Source organism: Jaculus jaculus, chromosome 20, assembly GCF_020740685.1.
Source record: "Jaculus jaculus isolate mJacJac1 chromosome 20, mJacJac1.mat.Y.cur, whole genome shotgun sequence".
In the NCBI taxonomy this organism is placed as follows: domain Eukaryota; kingdom Metazoa; phylum Chordata; class Mammalia; order Rodentia; family Dipodidae; genus Jaculus; species Jaculus jaculus.
Window position 1 is genome coordinate 2,571,726 of NC_059121.1, and position 21,905 is coordinate 2,593,630.

Sequence of the window (21,905 nt, forward strand, 5' to 3'; positions counted from 1 at the left end):
CCTAGCTCCATGCATTGCTGCAGAGACATCGTTTACGAGCTCGAAAATGCTCTGCGCTTTCTGACTAGGAGACAGAAGCTTCTAGTAGTCAAAGTCCTAAGTGGAGGGGCCGGAGAGATGGCTCAGTAGTTAAGGCATTTGCCTGCATAGTCTAAGGACCCAGGTTGGATCCCCCAGGACCCACGTAAAGCCAGATGCACAAAGTGGAGCGTGCATCTGGAGTTCATTTGCAGTGGCTGGATGAGCTAGCATGCCCATTGCCTGCCTCTTTCTCTCAAATAAGCAAATAAGGTAAACTTTTTTTTTTTGTTGTTTAAGTCCTAAGTGGAGCAGCCGGTTTTACAGAAAATAGCAGCTGGTTGATGTTCTGGCAGGCAGGGTTCTGCGGTTCCCAGTGAACTTCATCAGAATGATCAGGCTTTTCTGCAGTAGGAAACGCTGATGAACCGGCCTCGGCCGCAGCAAGACAGTTAGTCGGTCAGTGTTCACTGTCTCGTCCCTCTTCTCACCCTTTACTTCCTCTGATAAAATAAGTCTTTTTCCAAGAGAATGACCAGTTTATTGTCAACTGCCACTACACGTGAGCCCACGGCCCCACCCACCGTGCCGCGGAGGTGTGTGTACAAATCTACGTCTAGTCCGCGCTATGTCCCACTCTTGATACAGAGCCCTGCTCCCCTCTCTGGCCTTCTGTGATGGAGCCCCTCCCCGGCCCCCCATGGATGCTTTTGCTTCATAGTAAATCACATTTCAAACAGCAGCTTAGAGCCTAAGGCAGTCGGCCAGCCACCTAAGTATAAAATGCCTTATCTGGATTTATATAATCTCTTCATTCTCAAAGAACTCTCCTAAGAATACTTGATGTAGGTTTTTTGTTTTTCTTCTTTCTTGTGGGATCCTCAGAAGTCACACTTAACCACACCAGCAGGTCCTGCCTGGTCCGGCCCTCCGCACTGCATTGGAAGGCGTGCGTGCTCTCTAAGGCAGCCTTTGGGGCCAGCCTAGCTGGGACAGAGACAGGGTCCAGGCTGAGGTTACAACAGGCCTTCGGATGAGTGGGGGGCGAGCAGAAGGACCCTCAAACGCCAAGGGCATCCCCATTAGTTCTCCCTGGTGTCAGGTTCCATCCACTGCGAGAGTCAGGTGGTGGCCTTCCCCAAGAGCCAGGTGCTGTAGTGACCACTGACCAGGTTGTCATCAGCAGAGCCGGCGTGAGGGCTTTGTCCTTCCCTCCCGTGTGACAATGAGACCGCAGTCACAGTCTGTGGTGCGGCACTGTTTTTCTGTTCATTCTCTGAAAATTGAATGTGAGGCACACTTGTCTTTTTATATGCTGGTGCAGTGTGGTGATCTCGACCCAAATGTAAATTCAGGAATTAAAAGGCTCCGGGTGGATGAATGTGTTTAACAATAACACGGGGCAAAGATGACGTCTGGGGAGTTCTCCATTATCTTAGAGACACAGGTTGTCTGTAACAGACGTTCGAAAGGGGCCAGGTCATTTATGATCAGTGTGTGAATTGCAAACATAAAAAAGCCAGTATTTCCCCTTGAAGTGCTGTTGGCTGGAAGCCTACCGTAGAGACCACTCACCCCCAAATGTCTGCAACGTGTTTTTTTTTGTTGTTGTTGTTGTTTTGTTTTTGGTGGTGTGCCTTCTTTGACTTGAGTGTTTTTTTTTTTTAATGTGTTCTTGGTTTTATTGTTTGCATTTTGAATAAAGGAGGCATTTTTTTTTCACTTCCCTTCTGTAGTTCACCAAACTTTCAGAAACCCCACTGTCTACCCATTGTCACTAACAGCTATTTATGAGCACATCTGTGGCAGCCATGGGATTGTCATTAAAGGGTACAAACAGTTCCTTCCCATGACAAAGCGTGTATTCAGTTCTCTGGACGGTGTTTCTATTTTCATAGGTTCAGGGCCGGTCCTGCAGGCGGATGGGCTTGGGCGAGGGCTGGCAGAACGGAGCTTAGATTGAAGGGTTCCTGGGAAGGGTAGCTCGGTTGTGTTCTCACTGGCTGTACGGGGTGTGAGCGCCAGCTACTCTCCTCCCTGTAGCAGAGAAGGAGCTAGAACGGCTGCAGACTCAAGGACCCCTGTGGTCCTGTGTAGACCAAGCCTGCACTTGTCAGTGGTGTTGCCCAGCCAGACTGCGAGGTGGCATAGCTCAGTGCCTGTCATTGGCAGGAGCATAGGTATTGGCACTTGGACAGTGAGTATAGCATCTGTTCTTAAACTGTCCCCTGAGCCCAAGCCACGTGCATGCCATCTTCTGCCGCTAAGAGGCCCAAGGACCCCGCGTTATTCACTCACACAGTCAGATGTGCAGCCAGGCTCCTCTCCTCTCCTCTCCTCTCCTCTCCTCTCCTCTCCTCTCCTCTCCTCTCCTCTCCTCTCCTCTCCCCTCCTCTCCTCTCCTCTCCCCTCCCCTCCCCTCCCCTCCCCTCCCCTCCCCTCCCCTCCCCTCCCCTCCCCTCCCCTCCCCTCCCCTCCCCTCCCCTCCTCTCCTCCCAGGGTGAAAAGCAGACCCTGTCTTCTAACCTGAGCTGTCCAGTCCCTTTCAGATACATCTCTCAGCAAGCAAGGAGGGCCTGGGGCTTTGCCTGTGGGGTGCTCCCATCTCCACTTCCAGGCTTATTTATCTATCTGAGAGAGAGAGAGAGAGAGAGAGAGAGAGAGAGAGAGAGGAGAGAGAGAGAGAGAGAATGGGCGCATCAGGACCTCCAGCCACTTACAACCAAACACCAGATGCCACGCACCCCTGTGCACCTCTGTGGCATGGTGTGCCTGCGTCACCATGCATTGGCTTACGTGGGACCTGGAGATTCAAACGTGAGTCCTTAGGCTTCTCGGGTAAAGCGCCGTAACCACTAAGCCATCTTTCCAGTCCCCTCTGCTTCCATTCTTGAAACCAGAATCCTTTTAAGAATCTTCTAAGGCCCAGGGACCCACACCACACTGGAGGCAAAAAGACTTCTTGGGGTATGAAAAAGAAGAAATCCTCTTCCTTCTCTTCCAGTACAAAGAAAGCACAAATGTGTGTCATGAGAACACACAGAGACTCAAAATGCAATGGCCCCGTTACAAGCCGCTTTGCTGTCCCTCCGTCTCTGCTCTCTCCTGTCTCAGGAAGTGAAGCTTTATTAGACGTTGTCCAGAGTGAGAGGCTGCAAGAACAGTTGTTAAGAATTTTTAAAATTAAAATATACACATATCTTCCTAATCCCATAGCCATCCTACTGGGAATTCATTCCTATCATTATTATTGCTGCTACTGCTATTACTAGTATTATTATTAATATTAATATTATTTTGGCATGATCCTGGCAATTGAACCCAGGGCCTTACGGAAACAAGGCAGGTGCTTTTCCACTGACCCACATCCCCAGCCCTGTCATTATTCATGAACATGTAACTGACATTCTTTGCACTCTGTTCATTTTAAATACTTTATTTTTTATTTATTTATTACAGTCAGAGAGAGAGAGAGAGATGGAGTGGGGGAGGGGGCCAGAATGAGAATGGGCACACCAGGGCTTCTAGCCACTACAAACAAACTCCAGACACAATGCACCACCTTGTGCATCTGGCTTATGTGGAACCTGGAGAATTGAACCTCAGTCCCTAGGCTTCGCAGGGATGTGCCTTAACTGCTACACCATCTCTCCAGCCCCACTCTGTTCATTTTAAACAAGTGTAATGTCAGGCCTTGTATTCTCCGTTTTTCCCTTGATGTCTTTGGTAAGCCTTTGGGATTTCTACTCCTTGTGATAATGGCAAAGCTCAGCTATTTTTGTCAGGGTGTTTGGAAGAGCAATTGCTTCGAAGTGTGTGTGTGCGTGCGCACCATAGCACACGCACAGTCAGGGAACAGCCTTAGATGTCAGTCCTCACCTTCCACTTTATTTATGTATTTAATTTTTAATGTTTTGTTTATTTATATGAGAGAAAGAAGGAGGGAGAGAATGAGCACTCCAGGGCCTATAGCCACTGCAGATGAACTCCAGACGCATGCACCACCTTGTGCATCTGGCTTTACATGGGTCCTGAGGAATGGAACCTGGGTCCTTAGGCTTTGCAGGCAAGTGCCTTAACCACTGAGCCATCACTTATTATTATTTTTTTTTGTCACCCCATCCTTTTGCCTCCATCATCTCAGAAAACGGTCACAGAAAGGAGCCAGGTGTAGTGGGGCACGCCTTTAATCCCAGCACTCAGGAGGCAGAGGGACCGGGATCCCTGCGCAGCCTCAGGCGGTGGTGTGTGTTCTGGGTCAGCCTGAGCTAGAGTGAGATCCTACCTTGAAAACAACCAAAACAAAACGAACAGGTCAGGAGAAAGGGATGTGTGTTTGAAGGGAGAAGGAGGTAGGTGGAAAGGTAACTCGTTAGTTTCCACAGAGAAGGTCACTCAGTGACCTTCAGAGGAGCCAGTTACCAGCAGAGAAGCTCTTTTGTGGGCCCGGCCACTCAGGCCTCAGCCTTTCTTCTCCCATTCTGAATTTTTGCCATAATTTCATTTTTGGTTACAGTGACTCAGACACAAGTCGGTCTTTATAGCACAGTGGAGTTTTATAAATATATAGTTCATTTTGTGCAAGATGCACTTGGAGGGCAGGCCAACTCAGCAAACAATGAACCACGCTAAATAGAGTCACCCACTCTCCTTCTATGTTTAAACATTAAAAAAAGATCAAGGAAACGGTTTTCTCTATTTCTGTGCCACTTGATTCCCTCTTTCTCTTGGGGGAGTTAAGCATTCATCATTTTTGAGGTAAAATCGTATCTTAGAAGAGGGAATAGGAAAGTAATCAAAGTTCTGCCTTTGACAGGATGTTTAAACAGTTGAAAAATGACTAATTTCTGAAGCAAGGCTGTGGCAGTGAGGACCAGGAGGATGGCATGGTTAGATTTAGCTTTTGTAATTAAAATACCAGTATTTCTTTCTGACGCTCCCCTCAACTCCTCCCTCATTTTCTGTTCTTTTCCTTTCTTGTCTTTCGTTCCTTCCCTCTTTCCGTTTTTCTTTCCGTCCCTTCTTCCCTCTCTTTCTCTCTCTCTTTCTGCCTTCCTTCCTTTCTGTACCACATGCTAAATCGTTGGGCCACTGGAGCACACCCGTTCTTTCTCGCTCTCTAAATTAGACACTGATTCTTTTTTTGTTTGTTTGTTTGTTTTTGTTTTGCTTTTTACCCTGTTCATATTTATTTTTTTACTCTTTTGGTTTTTCGAGGTAGGTTCTCACTCCAGCTGAGGCTGACCTGGAATTCACTATGTAGTCTCAGGGTGGCCTCGAACTCATGGCAGTCCTCCTACCTCTACCTCCCGAGTGCTGGGATTAAAGGTGTGCGCCACAGCACCCGACCCATTTTTGGGATAGATTTTTCACTGTAGACACTGATTCTTGATTCTACTGTTATCCAATGTGATGTAAACATTTTAAAACTCATTTTAAAGAAGTCATGTTTTTTATTTAACAGTGTATTACAACATATTAAGTGATAATTCTGAGAACCACTCATGGCCCACTGTCACTCTTTCTCATTGATAACATTTCTCTTTTGTTAACCTTCTTTCCTTTCTATTTAACTTAAAAAAAATAGAGAGGAAAAAAAAAAAAAAACCTTCACCTAAAATGGGAACATTTAGCCTGCTCGCATGTTAAATTTTTCTCTAACAGATGTATCTCTTTTACGTGATCTTATATAGTGTTTCATTTTCTTATTAAACTTTGGTCATTTTTCAACATTGCAGTTTGTCAAAACTGAGGCGGACAGAATTGTGTTTTATTTAATTTATTATTTATTTTTATTGTGCTTCCAGTGACACAGTGTCTCCTAACTGTACAATAGACTCACTTTAAACTGCAAGGAAAGGTCTCTCCATCCCCCCACCCCAACTTCCTGATTGCAAACCCATAGGCAGTTCTCTTAAATCTGGGGCAAGATACCCTTCAAAAAATGTTGGTGGATTTTTGGTGGAGTGACAAAAATTACAAAGCTACTAAACAGCGAAAACCCAGTTGAGTTAAAACAATAAGACCAAGTGGATGGTTGTATTGTTACCATAAAATGTCACTGTAGCCTGTTGATTACCACCCATAGTTTCCCCCCCGACCCCCACATAATCTTAATTTTTCTTTTTGGTAGGGCTGGGAATTGAACTTGGAGCCTTGCCTGTGATAGTCAAGTGCTCTGCTACTGAGCTGTCGTCACAGGCCAAATTGTTGAATCTTCTCCATGAGAAAATAGTCAAGTGCTCTGCTCCTGAGCTGTCATCACAGGCCAATTGTTGAATCTTCTCCATGAGACCTTGGTGTTTGTGTAACTTGCTTTTAAGTAAAGTAAGATTTGTTGTTGTTTATTTGCAAGCAGAGAAAGAGAGAGTAAGGAGCACACCTGGGCCTCCAGCCACTACAAATGAACTCCAGATGCGTGTGTCACTTTGTGCATCCGGCTTTACGTAGGTCCTGGGGAATCGAACCCCTATTGTTAGGTTTTGTAGGAAAAGTGCTATAACCACTGAACGATCTCCCCATCTATCTATCCATCCATATATATATATATATATATATATATATACACACACACACACACACACACACACACACACACACACACACATATACATACATATACACATATATGTATATATGTGTATATGTATGTATGTATGTATGTATATTGACTTTTTAACTAAGTACTTGAATTGAATGTAGTATCACACGCATTTCAGGCAAATGCTTTACTAAACCTGTACCCTTAGTCCACTTTTTACTTTTAAAAAAATGTTCTTATTAAGGAGAAGCTTTGTATGGACACATCAAATGCTGGTACCATTATTTCTCTCTTCCCCACCACTGAGAGCCCTCCTCAGGAGGATTGCTGCTATTCGCCATGGGCTTTTAGGTTATGAGTTCTGGTACCAAACTTTTATTATTTTCGACAGTGTCTCCCTTGGTTGCCCAGTCTGACCTTGAACTTACTCTGTCACTGAGCGTGGCCTTGAACTTTTGATTCCCCCCTGAGTAGTGTAACTGTGATTACAGGCCTGGGCCATCCAGCCTGACAGAGCAGCATATTATCATTTGTTGAGTGTAACATCCAGAATTTGTACTGGTCATGAGGCAAACTCATAACCCACGTGTTCCTTCCCCTTACCATGTTATTTTGCAAGTTCACACACATTGGCTCCTTCTCAGTGTTTCCGAAAACCCAGGACTGTGAAAAGAACCCTTAATTTAAGGATAGAGAAAATGCTGTGTCGCATCAATGCGTCCTACAGTTGTGTGATTATACTGCTATGGAAAAGGTGATGTTACAAAGAGCTGAAAACCAAGCCCACAGCCTGGTTCACTGGGTGGCTGTTGGCCGTTCTCCCGTTCAAGGTCATCTTGGCAGCGTTGCTGTGTTCGTACGTGCTTTGCTTTTCCACCAGTATTTCAGATTGCTTTTAGAAAAAAAATAAGCAAAAATAGCCAACAGCAGATTTCATAGCCATTTCTTTCACAGGATCAGTGATTTGCTGGCATTATTTTGAGGGGTCACAATTCTAGTCTTGGCATCTTGGCACACAGTGTGATTTTGGCTGAGCGACTTGGGGTCCCTGTCTGTATGGCAAGCTTGCACTGTAGGGCGTCATCTCAATATTCCACTGAATTTCTCCTCAGAATGCTCCCATGGGAAGGCTGGGGATTCCACAACTTTAATAAACAGGAACCTAGGGCACAATGGACAGCGACTCTCTGAGTCACTCGGGAACGGGGAAGGACTTGAGGCTGGGGGTCAGGAGAGCACGGGGAATTGTTCTGTTTTGCTGGAGCCCAAGATACTTACTAATAAGGACTAAATGTCAGATTAGGGATGAGTGAGGTCAGCTCACTACACATCCCGGAACTGGGAGAAACTGGTGACCATGTCCATAAGAGGAAAGCCAGGGATGTGAACGAGGCACCATCAGAGATGGTTTTCTGTTGTCACCCGGGCACGCTGCCTCGTGGGTGTTCCGCACAGAGAATCCTCACATTCCTTCCCTTAGAGTGCAGGGGAAAGAGTGAGGAAGGTGGGAGAATGAATGAAGTATATCACGTGTAAATATGAATATATATCATATGTATATACAATATTTTATTTGTTTTAGAGAGAGAGAAAAAGGCAGAGAGAAAGAGAGAGAAAAGGTAAGCCAGGGCCTCTAGCCACTGCAAACAAACTCCATACGCTTGTGTCACCTTGTGTGTCTGGTTTTACTTGGGTACTGGGGACTCAAACCCGGGGCATTAGGCTTTGCAGATAAGCACCAATAATTGTTCATTTGAGAGGGAGAAAGAAGCAGAGAGAGAGAGAGAGAATGGGTACACCAGGGCCTCCAGCCACTGTAAACAAATTCCAGATGTATGTGCCCCCTTGTGCATGTGGCTTACATGGGTCCTGGAGAGTCAAACTGGCATCCTTTGGCTTCACAGGCAGCCTTAACCGCTAAGCCATCTCTCCAGCTCTTGTTTATATTTTTTTGAGGCAAGGTCACACTGTGTAGTCTACGCTTGTGATCTTCTGCCTCTGCCTCTCAGTGTTGGGGTTGTGGTGTGTTCCATGGTCCCCAGCAGGACATCATCATTGCACAAGGTTGAGTACCATCAAAGGATTGGCATGTTGGGGCTGTGGATGGAGTGGGAGTTGGAAAGATGTAAGTGTTATGCTCTTGAGTGTGTTTTAGTTTGCAAGATGTTGTTTGTAATTACTTAAGAAGAAAAGCCCATCTCGGATATTTAGAAGCTTCTGGTCGTCTGCTGATGAGTTTGCTCCTGAATGCAGGAGGTTAGTCTTCTTTCCAAGGCGAGTGGAATATATCACACACCTGGATGTGGCGCCCATATGTGTCGCCCCAGCACCCCAGAAGGCGGAGGAGAAGGATCTCGAGTTCAAGGCCGACCTGGGCTCCACAGCAGGTCCTAGTTCATGAAGGATGAGTGTGGGGGAGGGGTACCGCAGTACACAAAGCGATTTCGTGGTCTCTCTAACATTATGAGTCACCTATATGGAAATAATGAAGCAAACAAGCCATTTTAAGGGGATTAAGGACCAGAAATGAGGATGGATTTAGCAATTCGCGAAGAAGCAATGGAGCAACAACAGAAAAGTCTAGCACGCTGTATAGATAGCTCTCTCTGCAGGGTGGTGCCTGGCTAGACCAGCTGGTTTGGGCAAGAGCAAAGATGATCTGTGCCTTGAGTCATCTACAGGGCATGTTTGAGAAACATTGAGCAGGAGAGAGCACCCGCCTCACCTGAGTGTCCAGCGCACACCTGGAAAGTATGGGTATACGTAACCCAGGAACAAAGACATTCCTGCTTGCTTAGGGCCCCTCGGCCCCCTGGAATCAGTCTTGCTGTCTCCAAAATTATACATTCTGGTGTGAAGTGTGGCAGTTTGACACACCTCCTGTAACTGACCCTCAGGCTGCAGGTTCAGAAGTGCCTTGTGGGTATGGTAGGCTTCCATTTACCATGACCACAGGATTTACAGATGAGAAGATGAAGATGACATGATCTCTTCTAAGGGTTGATACCCTCGGTATTGACGTAGACCCCGTCTTTATACACTGCCAAGCAAAAATGTTAAAAGCATAGGTCTAGAAGGTAAGCTGGCTGGGCCATGTTCCTTCTCTCTATGAACAACCTCTCCATTCTTCAGTTTTCATATCTATAGAACTGTAAATAAAAAGGAGTCCCAGGGCTGGAGAAATGGCTCAGCAGTTAAGGGACTTACCTACAAAGCTTAATGACCAGGGTTTGATTCCCGAGTAACCACATAAAGCCAGATGCACAAAGGGTGGCGCATGCATCTGGAGTTCCTTTGCATCAGCTGAAGGACTTGATGTGCTGGATCCATCCCCCCCTCTCTATCTCCTTGCAAATAAATAAGTAAAAATAATGGGCTGGAGCTTAGTGGTTAAGACATTTACCTGCAAAACCAAAGGACCCAGGTTCGATTCCCCAGGACCCACATTAGCCAGATGCACAAGGGGGCGCATGCATATGGAGTGTGTTTGCAGTAGCTGGAGGCCCTGGTGTATCCGTTCTCTCCCTCTTTCCCTCTCTCTCTCTCTCTCTCCCTCTGTCTGCCAAATAAATAAATAAATATTTTTTAAAAAATAAGAACATTAGAAATATTTTTTTAATATCTGAATAATATTAATGGATTGTTTAGAAAACTGAACTATTAAATACTTGGTAAGGGTGAGAGACTTTTGTTGCTATTTTTGTTTGTTTGGGGGCAGACCTTTCTGTGAACTCGGGTGCGGGTGTTTGGGGAATATGGTAGAGCAACCACGTGTCAGATGGCTTGAATGGCGAAAGTGGCTTTGGGCTAAGCTGGCCTAATGCTCATTGTTGTGACAGCTGGCATGAATTCTGCTGGCCCCAAGCTCCTGTGTGGGGCTCCACCTCCACATTGCCGGTAGGAAGCCCTTGGTCCATGCTTGGATAGATGCTCTCAAGTTGGGGTTCTGAGGATTTCGCTTCCTCTGTTTGTACAGTCAGCCCATCCCCCTTTCCGGTACACATTTTTCTCCTAACCAGGTGAATATTTACATCTACTCTATCCCTGATGTCCCAGGGTCATTCTCTTTGCATAATTCATTGTTGTGGTGTGAAAAGTTAATTTGTGGGCAGCGTGTTACTGAAGGAAAGCCTTCCCAAAGGGGCGTGAAATAATGTATACAGAAAAGAAAGGCCAAGTGCTTGATTTCATTGAATTTGTGGTGTGGTGGTTGTTTTGTTTTGGAGTTTGAGACAGGGGCTCATTTAGTAGCCCAGGTTGGCCAGAAATTTTCCCCTTGTTTCAGCTTCCAAGTACCTCGATTATAGGCATATGCCCCCAGGCCTGGTTTGTAAATACTTTGTTTTTAAATTTTTGTTTACTTTCTATGAGAGAGGGAGGGAGTTTGGGGGAGAGAGTGGTTGCGCCAGGGCCTCTAGCCACTGCAAATGAACTCCAGACGCATGCCCCACCATGTGCATCTGGCTTACGTGGGTCCTAGGGAGTAGGAACTGAGGGTTCTTAGGCTTTGAAGACAAATACCTTAACTGCTAAGCCATCTTTCCAGACCAAATGCTTTGTTTTTGACAATGAATATTTACAAGTCCCTTGATGTGTGTGAGGAATTATGTTAATTTCTTAACATATATTATTTCAGTTTCCACATAGCTTTCTGTGGCACTTGGTGTGTATACATGTATGTTAAGACACATTCTTGGGCTGGAGAGATGGCTTAGTGGTTAAGCGCTTGCCTGTGAAGCCTAAAGACCCCGGTTCGAGGCTCATTTCCCCAGGTCCCACGTTAGCCAGATGCACAAGGGGGCACACGTGTCTGGAGTTCGTTTGCAGAGGCTGGAAGCCCTGGCGCGCCCATTCTTTCTCTCTCCCTCTATCTGTCTTTCTCTCTGTGTCTGTCGCTCTCAAATATATAAATTAAAAAAAAGTTAAAAAAAAAAGACACACTCTTACCCCTGTAGCCCAGGCTGGCTTGAAACTCGCTGTGTAGCTTAGGCTGGCCCAGAACTCACAGCTATCTTTCCTCTCAAGTGCAGAAATCACAGGTGTGAGTCCCCAAACCTAGCGGGTAGCTGATATTCATGCCCCCACTTAACAGAACAGTAAATGAAGGGTTTCGGAGTTTGGGGAGCTCTCGGGCTGGAGGAGAGATGGCCCAGTGCTTTAGGCGCTCACCTGCAAAGCATAAGAACCCAGGTTCGATTCCCCAGTTCCCACGTCAAGCCAGATGCACAAAATGGCACATGGAGTTCACTTGTAGTAGCTGGAGGCCGTGGTGCACCCATGCTCTCTCTCTTTTTTCTCTGCTTGCAAATAAGTAAAAATATTCTTAAAGAAAACCCAGAGTTGCCAGGTATGGTGGCACACAACTTTAATCCCAGCACTTTGGGAGGCAGAGGTTGGACGATTGTCATGGGTTCGAGGTCACCCTGAGATTACATAGTGAATTCCAGGTCCGCCTGAGCTAGAGTGAAACCCCACCTGGGAAAAAAACCCAAGGGGGCAGGAAGGAAGAAAGTCCAGAGCTCTCCCATCCTTTGTGAAATAGAACCATGCAGTGTGTGAGCTAGCTTGACTGTATCTCTGTGTCCAAGTGTGGCTCTAAAGTCACATGACCTCCCTTTCCCGTGTTTGTGGCGCTTTTTGGCATGGACCTATAGTCCTTCCATCCAGACCCCTTTAACTGGGCAGACACGTGACCACCACCTCAAGGACCATTCCTCACCCAGACCCCAGTCTGGCCAGCATCTTCTGCAGTCTCCCCAGCCCTCCTGTCTGCAGTGATGGAATGAGTTCCTGTGGCCAATTCCATCTTGGCGCCGGGAGAGAATGACTAAGAAAACATCAGTGGATACAAATGAGGAGGAAAATACAAAAGGAATGTGAGAAAGAAAGAGACAAGGCAAGGCATCTGTCAAGTAAATGAAGGGAAAACACTCTCCTGACGTTCGCATTTTCCTGAACTCTCTCCTTCGTGAGCTCCTAGACTGCTTCCTCCTGCTCATGTTGGAAGCAAGCAGGAGGGGGTGCTAAGAGCTAAAATGTGGGTGCACGCCCCCCCCCCCCGCCTTTTCATATCCCTTTGGCGGTTTTCCTGGTGCTTCTCCACTTAGGAAACATTTTCTCCTACTTTCGCCCATCCTCACAGCTTTGACATCCATGTCATCAGCAGGATGTCATTTTGCAAGGCACCACCGAGTTGGGAGCAGGTAGCGACCTAACGAACGTACCCACTAAAGAGAGGTGGGCGCTGCCATGTGGTTTTGAGTGTCAGAACGTAGGGCGGCTTGGCATGTCTGTGTGTTTGCCTTCTGACTGCGGAGGCCCGTGGGCTTGGCCAGTTCCCTGGTGGGCAGAGCGCTATGCCAACCTGCTAGAGAGAAGCAGAATGCTCTAGAGCTGGTAAGTGTTAACAGAGTCATGCTGCTCGTTCTGGGCTAAAAGAAACTCCTGTTGAGACTACTTGGTTTGTGCTTTTCTTGTTGTTTTGTTTTGTTTTTTTTCCTCAATTCCCCTGTTAAGTCTACAGAAATCTTTCTGGGCCCTGTGGACAACCAGAAGCTTGGTGTTTGGTCTCCTGGTTGTTTAATCCCGACCTTTCCCCCAGTTAGAAAGCTGGCTGGGAGGGGGGGTGTCTACCCCTCCCCCAAATCTTGCTCTTTGTCATTTTGATGGCCCTGCCTTGGTGGCCCAGCAGGTGATAGCATCTCTTCCACTTCTGAACCAATTAGAGGAATGGGGACACCATTGCAAACACCCTTGACCACCATCAGCCCTTGGAGCCGTTTCCCAAGATAACAGATCTTTTACCTGTCCTTAAAGTCTCCTCTGGCACTCTCAACCCCAGGAGGAAGGAGCACTCCTGATGAGATGCTCCAGACCTTTTCATCTCATCCTAAGCCATGACTTCCCATATCTTTCTAGATCCTTTTTTTTTAAAAAAAAAAATATTTTCTTTTTTTGAACTTAAGAGGAAGTGAGAGAGAGAGAGGCAGACAGTGAGAGAATAGGGGTGCCAGGACCTCTAGCCACTGCAAGTGAACTCCAGACGCATATGCTACCTTGTGCATCTTGCTTTACTTGGGTACTGGGGAATTGAACCTGGGTCCTTAGGCTTTGCAAACAAGTGCCTTAGCTGCTGAGCCATCTCTCCAGTCTTTACCTCATACCTTCTTTTTCCTCCTCCTCCTTTATACCACATAGTACAAATGCACTGGTTCACTGTGTATATTACTTGCTTCCCTTCAGAAGGAGGCTGGGGAATCTGTTCACAATAGCATTTAGCGTTCTTAGACACTCAGAAACTAATTTATTTAACGAATCAATGCAAGCATGGAGGACCTGTGATTTCATGAGCCTTGGGAAAGGCACCAGCCGGAGCCCTTTGGGAAGAAAGCAACTAGGTGTAGCTTTGTGCTGTCTAGGTAAACTTGTAAAGATACAGACCTGAAAGTGTTCAGAAAAAGATGTGTTGACATGAGCAAGACAAAGGAATTTGTGGGGAAAGGCCGTGGAATGAAGGTAGGGACAGGCCTCGAGAAGGTAGCAATGCCCATGGGGGTGGCCAAGGAGGACTTTAAGAACATTTCTTCATGTTGAATGATATCACTATGCTTTCAAACTGTTCATATTGGCATCTTCAAGGCTTTGCCATCAGATTTACAAATGCACAGAGTGCTAGGTATTTAAGGTTGCAAAGAAGAGAGAGAAATGCCCCCATGGTATGTAATTTTAGTGCATTTAAGAATCCTAAAATATGCCTCAGATGAATAATCTGAAACGGAAATGAATTAGACCTATATTTATGTTGCCATGGTTAAATCTCACAAATACAATGTTGAGAAGGGAAAAAAAGTGTGTTCTAGAATATATATATATATAAAACATATATTGCATACTAGGCTATAATTTATCCAAGTCAGAAACATGACATGACAGTCATGTAAAGTGAACGCGTCAAGGACTTTAACTCATTAATTAGAGCAACAGATTAAAATAGGTACAAACGTGATTTTAAAAAGCAAATGCATACATACATTATATACATATACATATATATATATTTATATGTGTATATATATGTATATGTATTGCATTCAGGAATTGTGAAGTGAATTTGCTGGTTGATGGTTGTAAAACTGGTTTATCGCTTATAATAAGATGTGCTGTTGATTAACGTGTGTTAATTGTAAGGTTATCTTTCTATGGCAATGTCAGTGGGCATCCAACAGGGCCAAATCCGTGTGTAGTGTCACGGACGCACAGGAAGCAGGCAAGGTAGGGGCTGGGGCTGTTGCTCCCCTGATAGCGCTCTTGTTTCACGTGCACGGAGAACTCCGCTCACCCCTCGGCACTGCCTTGTCTGCAGTGGTGGCAGACGCTCCGAGTCCTAGCCCTTGGGACCTAGCGAGAGGCTCGGAAGTTGGAGGCCAGCCTGGGTAACTTGCTGCCCTGTTTTGCAAAGGGCGTAGTTCTTTCATTGACACCTATCTAGGGAGTGGAAACGTTACTGGTTTGGACTTCAGAGAACAAATGTCTGTCCATCTTGAATTTTTCTTTCTCTCTTTGATCAGAGTCTCACTCTGGCTCAGGTTGGCCTGGAACTTACAGCCGGCCTCACCTTACCTGTAGACATCTTGCAGCCTGCTGAGGGCTAGGGTTAAAGGTGCGAGCCAGCAAACCCAGCTAGTCAATCTCTCCCTCTCTTTCTTTTTAAAATATTTATTTATTTCAGAGGAAGGGAGGGAGGGAGGGAGGGGGAGAATGAACGTGCCAGGGTCTCTAACTACTGGAAATGAATTCCAGACATTTGCACCGCCTTGTGCATCTGCCCTTACATGGGTTCTGGGGTCCTTCGATTTTGCCAGCAAGGGATGTAAGTACTGCATCACTCTCCGGTCCTCCCTGTCTCTTTTCTGATTTGAAACAAATACAACAAATGTTTCAAGCACTCATCTCAGAGTGATGGGTACTGTGGGATTATTTTTCTCAAAAAGAATTTTCTTAGCTGGGCGTGGCGGCACATGGTCTTTTATCCCAGCACTCGGGGAGGCAGAGATAGAAGGATTGCTGTGAGTTCAAGGCCGTCCTGAGACTCCATGGCGAATTTCAGGCCAGCTTGAGCTAGAGTGAGACCCTACCTCGAAAAACAGCAACAAAAATTCTTTTACCAAAAAACAAAACAAAACAAAAAAACCCTATTCTCTTACTCTTTCTTTCATGTGGTCCAACTCCTTTATTATAAAGAGATGGAATCCCAAGTCTCTCTCATTTAATACGTTTATACAGTAATTCAGTAGATGACTTCTGTCTCCCAGCTATGTCCAGTTTCCCCTGTTTCAGCTGGACTCTGTATTTTTAAAAATTAATTTATTTGCGAGCTCACAGATAGCATGAGAGAGAAGATGAGCAAGTGCACAGAAGGCCTCTAGCCACTGCAAATGAACTCCATATACGTGTACCGCTTTGAGCATCTGGCTTTGTGTGGGTACTAGGAAATTGAATCTGAGTCGTTAGGCTTTGCAGGCAAGTGCCTTAACTGCTGAGCCATCATCTCTCCAGCCCTGTACTGTGTGTTTAAGGACTATTCAAACATTCACATCCAACCGTGGCATGAGGACAGAGATGGCCTGTGTCCTGTACAAATTCATCAACATCTTCATTCGGATGAAGTGACAAGCTACAGCTTGTCTTCCCAGCATCACCAACTCCTGATTCACTGGTTCCTGCCTCTCTGTGGTTGCTGGTCATAGGTTGTACCCAGTGTTGATCTTTCAAGTCAGCTGTGAGGGTTTCCCAACACAGTTGCCATGCCGTGACCAGACATGCCCAGAATTCATGTTCTCAAGGTGAACATAATTGAAAATTAAGCCAAATTTCAGCTCTTTTGAGTAACTACAGGTGGCCCCAACCAGCATTAAGAGACCTGGCATGAGAGCCGGGTGTGGTGGCACACGCCTTTAATCCCAACACTTGGGAGACAGAGGTAGGAGGATCACCGTGAGTTCCAGGCCACCCTGAGACTCCAGAGTGAATTCCAGGTCAGCCTGGGCTAGAGTGAGACCCTACCTCAAAACAAAAACAAAGAAAGACAACAGTGACTTGGCCTGGGATGGTTGAAAGTTTCTTTTTTCGGGAGACATACGCCACAGTGATCTGATTTTCCCGAGGCCTTTCTTCTGGAGCCCTGAGCTCACTGGAACAAATCAGATCCTTTTGTCCTGCGCTGAGGTAGTCCTGAGTTAGGTGGTGAAAGACGAGCCTTCAGTTTATCATCTGGGCAAATGGAAGGCCAGCTGGCAGACAACCAGAAGTAGACAAGTGGCCAGGGCGGATGGCTTGCCTGCGACCTGAGTTCGATTCCCCAGCACCCGTGTGAAGCCAGATACACAAGGTGGCACACGCATCTGCAGTTCGGTTGCGGCAGCCGGAGGCCCTGTCATGCCCGTTCTCTCTCTCTTTCTCCATCTCTCTCTGTCTGCTTACAAATAAATAAGTAAATAATGAAGAAACAGTTGAGGCGCTACGAGTGAGACCATTTTGGATTTTGATGATGATCTGCTTTGGTAAGAAGGATAATCCCTGTTCAAGTTGTGCGTCACCTGCTGAGGTGGGGGAGGGGAATCATGCAATTAGTAATTATGCTATGCTGTCCAAAGCATGTGCGTGAGTCCAAACGAGTTACGTTCTTTCTTCCACAGAGGACTCTGTCCCTTCCATTCTCCTCTGATGCCAGGTGCGCAGTGAGCAGGGTGTGTTTCCTGCGCCCTGTGTGTGGGAGAGGCTCTCTGTGCCTCACTTGTGTCCCTGGGTGGGTCTTTTCGGGGGGGAGGTGGCAGAGCAGTGACGTCATAAGAAGTGCTTATGTGGGGTTCTCGGTCCCCTGTCCTCATCTAGAGCTTTACTTTTGTCTCTGTCTCCTGCTGTACATGGCTGTCTTTTTGCTAAATGCTGGTTTGGCGAGTTGGGAGTCTAACCCTGACAGTCACCTTCTGAATTCAGAGACGAGCCCAGCGTGTTGTGCCAAGGAAAACTAAGGCTTCCTTTGGGTGGCCTCCACTAGACAACTGAGAGGAGGAGGGATTTGGGGGTGGCAGACGTTGGTTCGGTGTGAGGTGGTGACCCAGGGCAGGGGTGGCAGATATACTTACTCTTCCTGAAGAGTCAAGTTGGGGTAGACGTTGCATGAGCTCATCGCTGCCTCCTGTCTCATTTTTGTTGTGGGGTTTGGTTGTTTGTTTGTTTTGAGGTGGGGTCTCACTCTAGTCCAGGCTGACCTGGACTTCACTGTGTAGTCTCAGGGTGGCCTTGAACTCAAGGCAATCCTACTGCCTCTGCCTCCCAAGTGCTGGGATTAAAGGCATGAGCCTAGCTCTATTTTTATTTTATTTTATTCATCTATTTATTTTTTCATTTTTTATTTTCGGTTTTTCGAGGTAGGGTCTCACTCTAGCTCAGGCTGACCTGGACTTCATTCTGTAGTCTCAGGGTGGCCTCCAGCTCACAGCGATCCTCCTACCTCTGCCTCCGGAGTGCTGGGTTTAAAGGCGTGCGCCACCACGCCTGGCTTTCTGTCTGATTGTAGCTGTGTGCCTCTGACCCTAAGGATGATAATTGGAGAAGTCATTTTATAAGGTGCAATGCTTGTATAAGGGTGAATTATGAGATGTGTTTTCTTTCCTATACAGAAGTGGTTTTATTATTTCACCTGTGGGGGAGGGGCTTCCTTGTTTGCTTATTTTTTTTTCCCTTGGGGCAACTCTGCCTGTGGAAAAAGTCAAAATCACTTAGTCATTCTGTTGAGAGTGAAGGAAACTTTATTTTGTGTAAGTGATTTCTTTGCTTACTCTGGGGATTAAATGCACAGGTGTGTCCCCACACCTGCAGAGCGGGCCCCGCCCTTCTTTCACGGACAGAAAGCCTGTGAAAACTGGATACATACTTAATAATGACAGAGGTGGGCGTTGTACGTCGGCATTATTATCAAGGCGGACAGCGTTTGGTGCTGTGGGAGCTATGGGCCAAATACTCATTAATCCTGCCCACTTTCAGTTTCCTTACAGTGGGGGTTCAGGGCAGAGTGTCTTTCATTTATTTAGAACCAGCTACCCAATGCAGTAAAACCAGGTAACTGTCAAATGTGCTTGGAGAAGGTAACGCTTAGATAGAATAACGAACCCACACCCACCTTGGGAAAGTTACCTACAGAATATCTTGGTAGGGTCCTAGGATTGAAATGTATGTGAGTATGCATCTAGCTCTATCTCTGTCCATCCATTAATCCATCCATCTATATATCAATCAGTCATCTGTAGAAAAAGAATGTGCGCCTAGCAAGTGTTTTAGGACTGAATGTAGTGTAAGATGCCCCTGTACCCTAAGGATATTTGCAACAGGACTGAGCGTGGTGACACACGCATTTAATCCCAGCACTCAGGAAGGAAGAGAGAGGAGGATCGTTGTGAGTTCAAGGTCAGCCTGAGACTACAGGATCAGTTCCAGGTCAGCCTCAGCTAGAGAGTAAGCCCCAACCTTGAAAAACCCCCAAAAGAAAAATTAGCAACAAATTTTTGGGAGGTTATGACCCTACTTTCTAAGTATTATTTTGTCCACAATGGAAAGTTCTCTGTCAGCTCTGGTGTGTCTTCACTGGGACACTTCATGCTCAAAAGCTTCCTGTTGGATGGGTGAGATATTCAAGAAAGTCCAAGCGTGTTCTCATTTTAGCATTGTCTCTGGCTTCAGGTTGGAGGTAAGAGTGTTCATGTCATCTGTCAGTGATACATGCCCTTTACTATTCAAATAGTAAAGTGTGAATTACATATCTTTCACATGTAAGCGTGTATGTGGGTGCACATGTGTGTACGGGTGCCTGTGTGCGTAAGTCAGGACGCAGGGCGACCTTGGATGTTATCCTCAAGAATGCCACCCACTCTGTCTGCTGCTGCTGGGTTTGGATCTAAGGTGTCTCACTGACGTGGAGCTCACAGGTCAGTTCAGGCTGGCTCGCCAGTGAGCTCCAGGGACCCTCTTGTCTCCACCTCGCTGTGCTGGGGTTACAGGCACAGACTGTCATGTTGCTCTGTCTAGAGTTTTTAAAAATATATTTTATTTGTTTATTTTTATTCGCTTATTAGAGGGGTACAGATAAGGAGAAAGAGAATGGGCATTCCAGGGCCTCCAGCCACAGCAAACGAACTCCAGATGCATGTGCCACCTTGTGCATCTGGCTTACGTGGGCACTGGGGAATCAAACCTGGTTCCTTAGGCTTTGCAGGCCATCTCTCTAAGCCATCTCTCCAGCTCTGGAGATTTTTTATCAAATGTGGGTTCTTGGGGAATTGAGCTCGGGTCCTAATGCTTACAAGACAAGCACTTTATCCATTCAGTTAAGACTGTAGCCCCAGTTGAGACATTCCTTTTAAGTATCATTTGAATCACGTTTTGGAATCATTTATTCTTCCTTTATTGACACACTTTAACTGATGAAATTATAATGTTTTCTGCTTGAGGTTTTCTTTGTCTTACATCTGAATTATCCGTTATTTTGCTTGCTGTGGTCTTAGCTTACTAGTCATTGTTTGTGGTTCCTAGGACAACTCATTTTTAAGGTTTTCTGTAAGAAATATAATTTCTTGATTTGCATTTTAAGCAAGTCACCATTGGGGATCCATAGTTAATATAGTCATTAGGTTACTATCTATTGATAGACATTCTTTTAAAATACTTTTTCTTCATTTTTTATTTATTTATTTGAGAGTGACAGAGAGAGAAGGAGAGAGAGAGAGAGAGAGAGAGAGAGAGAGGGAGCGCATGGGTGCGCCAGGGTTTCCAGCTACTGCAAACAAACCCCAGATGCGTGCGCCCCCTTGTGCATCTGGCTAACGTGGGACCTGGGGAATCGAGTCTCGAACCTGGGGTCCTTAGGCTTCACAGGCGAGCACTTAACCACTAAGCCATCTCTCCAACCCTGATAGACATTTGTTATTCACTTTAGTTATGCAGATATGGAGGCACATGCCTTTAATTACAGCACTAGGGAGGCTGAGGTAGGAGGATCCCTGTGAGTTGGAGGCCAGCCCAAGACTAATTTCAGCACTCAACCTAGGCTAGAGAAAAAGCTTGCAAAACCAAAAAAAAAAAGGAATGTTAATAATTGTGTTTAGAAAGTATAAATTATGTATATTAAATACAAGTACCTATATTTATAATATTTAACCTGAATTCCTGAATTTTGAATTTGCCTAAGTTAGATGGCTAAGCTTTCTAAGATGTAAACCTATCATTTATAATTTTTTTTTTGCTTGACATAGACAGGTTAATATATTTAATGGTCTTTTTCCTGAAATGAAAGGTGACATTAATTTGAATTAATACTAAACATAATGTATAGTATCTTTTAAAAACAGACTATTCAGATTAACGATGAGGAATCTAATAGGTCAGATATAATTCTGCATAGATGAGTTGATAATATCATAATCCACCTCCATAATTAAGTATCAAGGGTCTATTCTTCTTCGGGCTGAGTAAACATGCTCTTAATTAAACTCGCAGATTCTGCTAGGGGATGTCGATTGCCGCAGCATGGGAACTAAAATGATGCAGGCTGACCTTAAGAAATGATAAATATGGCAATGTTGACAAACGGTAATGAGCAGCGAGCATCCAGAGATGACTCCCAAATCAGTGTTGCTGAAAATGTGGTCTCTGACTATGTAGTAATGCCCCTTCCAAATATTATTTTATTTTGCAATGCTGGGAATTGGACCTGGGACCACATGCATGTGAAGCTGGTACTCTACTACTGAAGTATATTCCCAGTCCTTTTAGCTTATTTATTTATTTATTTATTATTTTTGTTCGTTCGTTTGTTTGTTGACACATAGGCCTCACTCCAGCCCAGGCTGACCTGGAATTCACTATGTAGTCTCAGGATAGCCTGGGACTCACAGCATTTCTCCTACCTCTGCCTCCCAAGTGCTGGGACTAAAGGCGTGTGCCACCATGGCCCGGCTAAATATATATTTTTTAATTTATTTGAGAGAGAATGGTTGCACCGGGGCCTCCAGCCACTGCCAACAGACTCCAGACGCATGTGCCACCACCTTGTGTATCTGGCTTATGTGGGTTCTGGGGAATCGAACCTGGGTCCTTTGGCTTTGCAGGCAAGCACCTTAACCACTAAACCATCTCTCCAGCCCTGTTGTATTCTTTTGATGCATATGACAGTTACTTGGGAATTCAGCTCACTACTTTGTAACCTCCCACTGGCAGAAACAAGGAGGAGCACTTGTCTCCTGTCCATTATGCCGTCATTTATTTCTAATGTCCACATGCAGGCATTTATCTC

General features: G+C 45.7%; 1 protein-coding gene across 13 annotated transcripts in view; it reads left to right on the forward strand.

The window, feature by feature from the left end:
* Mast4 (microtubule associated serine/threonine kinase family member 4) overlaps nucleotides 1-21,905 on the forward strand; it is a 656,456-nt gene that overhangs the window by 502,679 nt on the left and 131,872 nt on the right. The gene's annotated exons all lie outside the window — the stretch shown is intronic.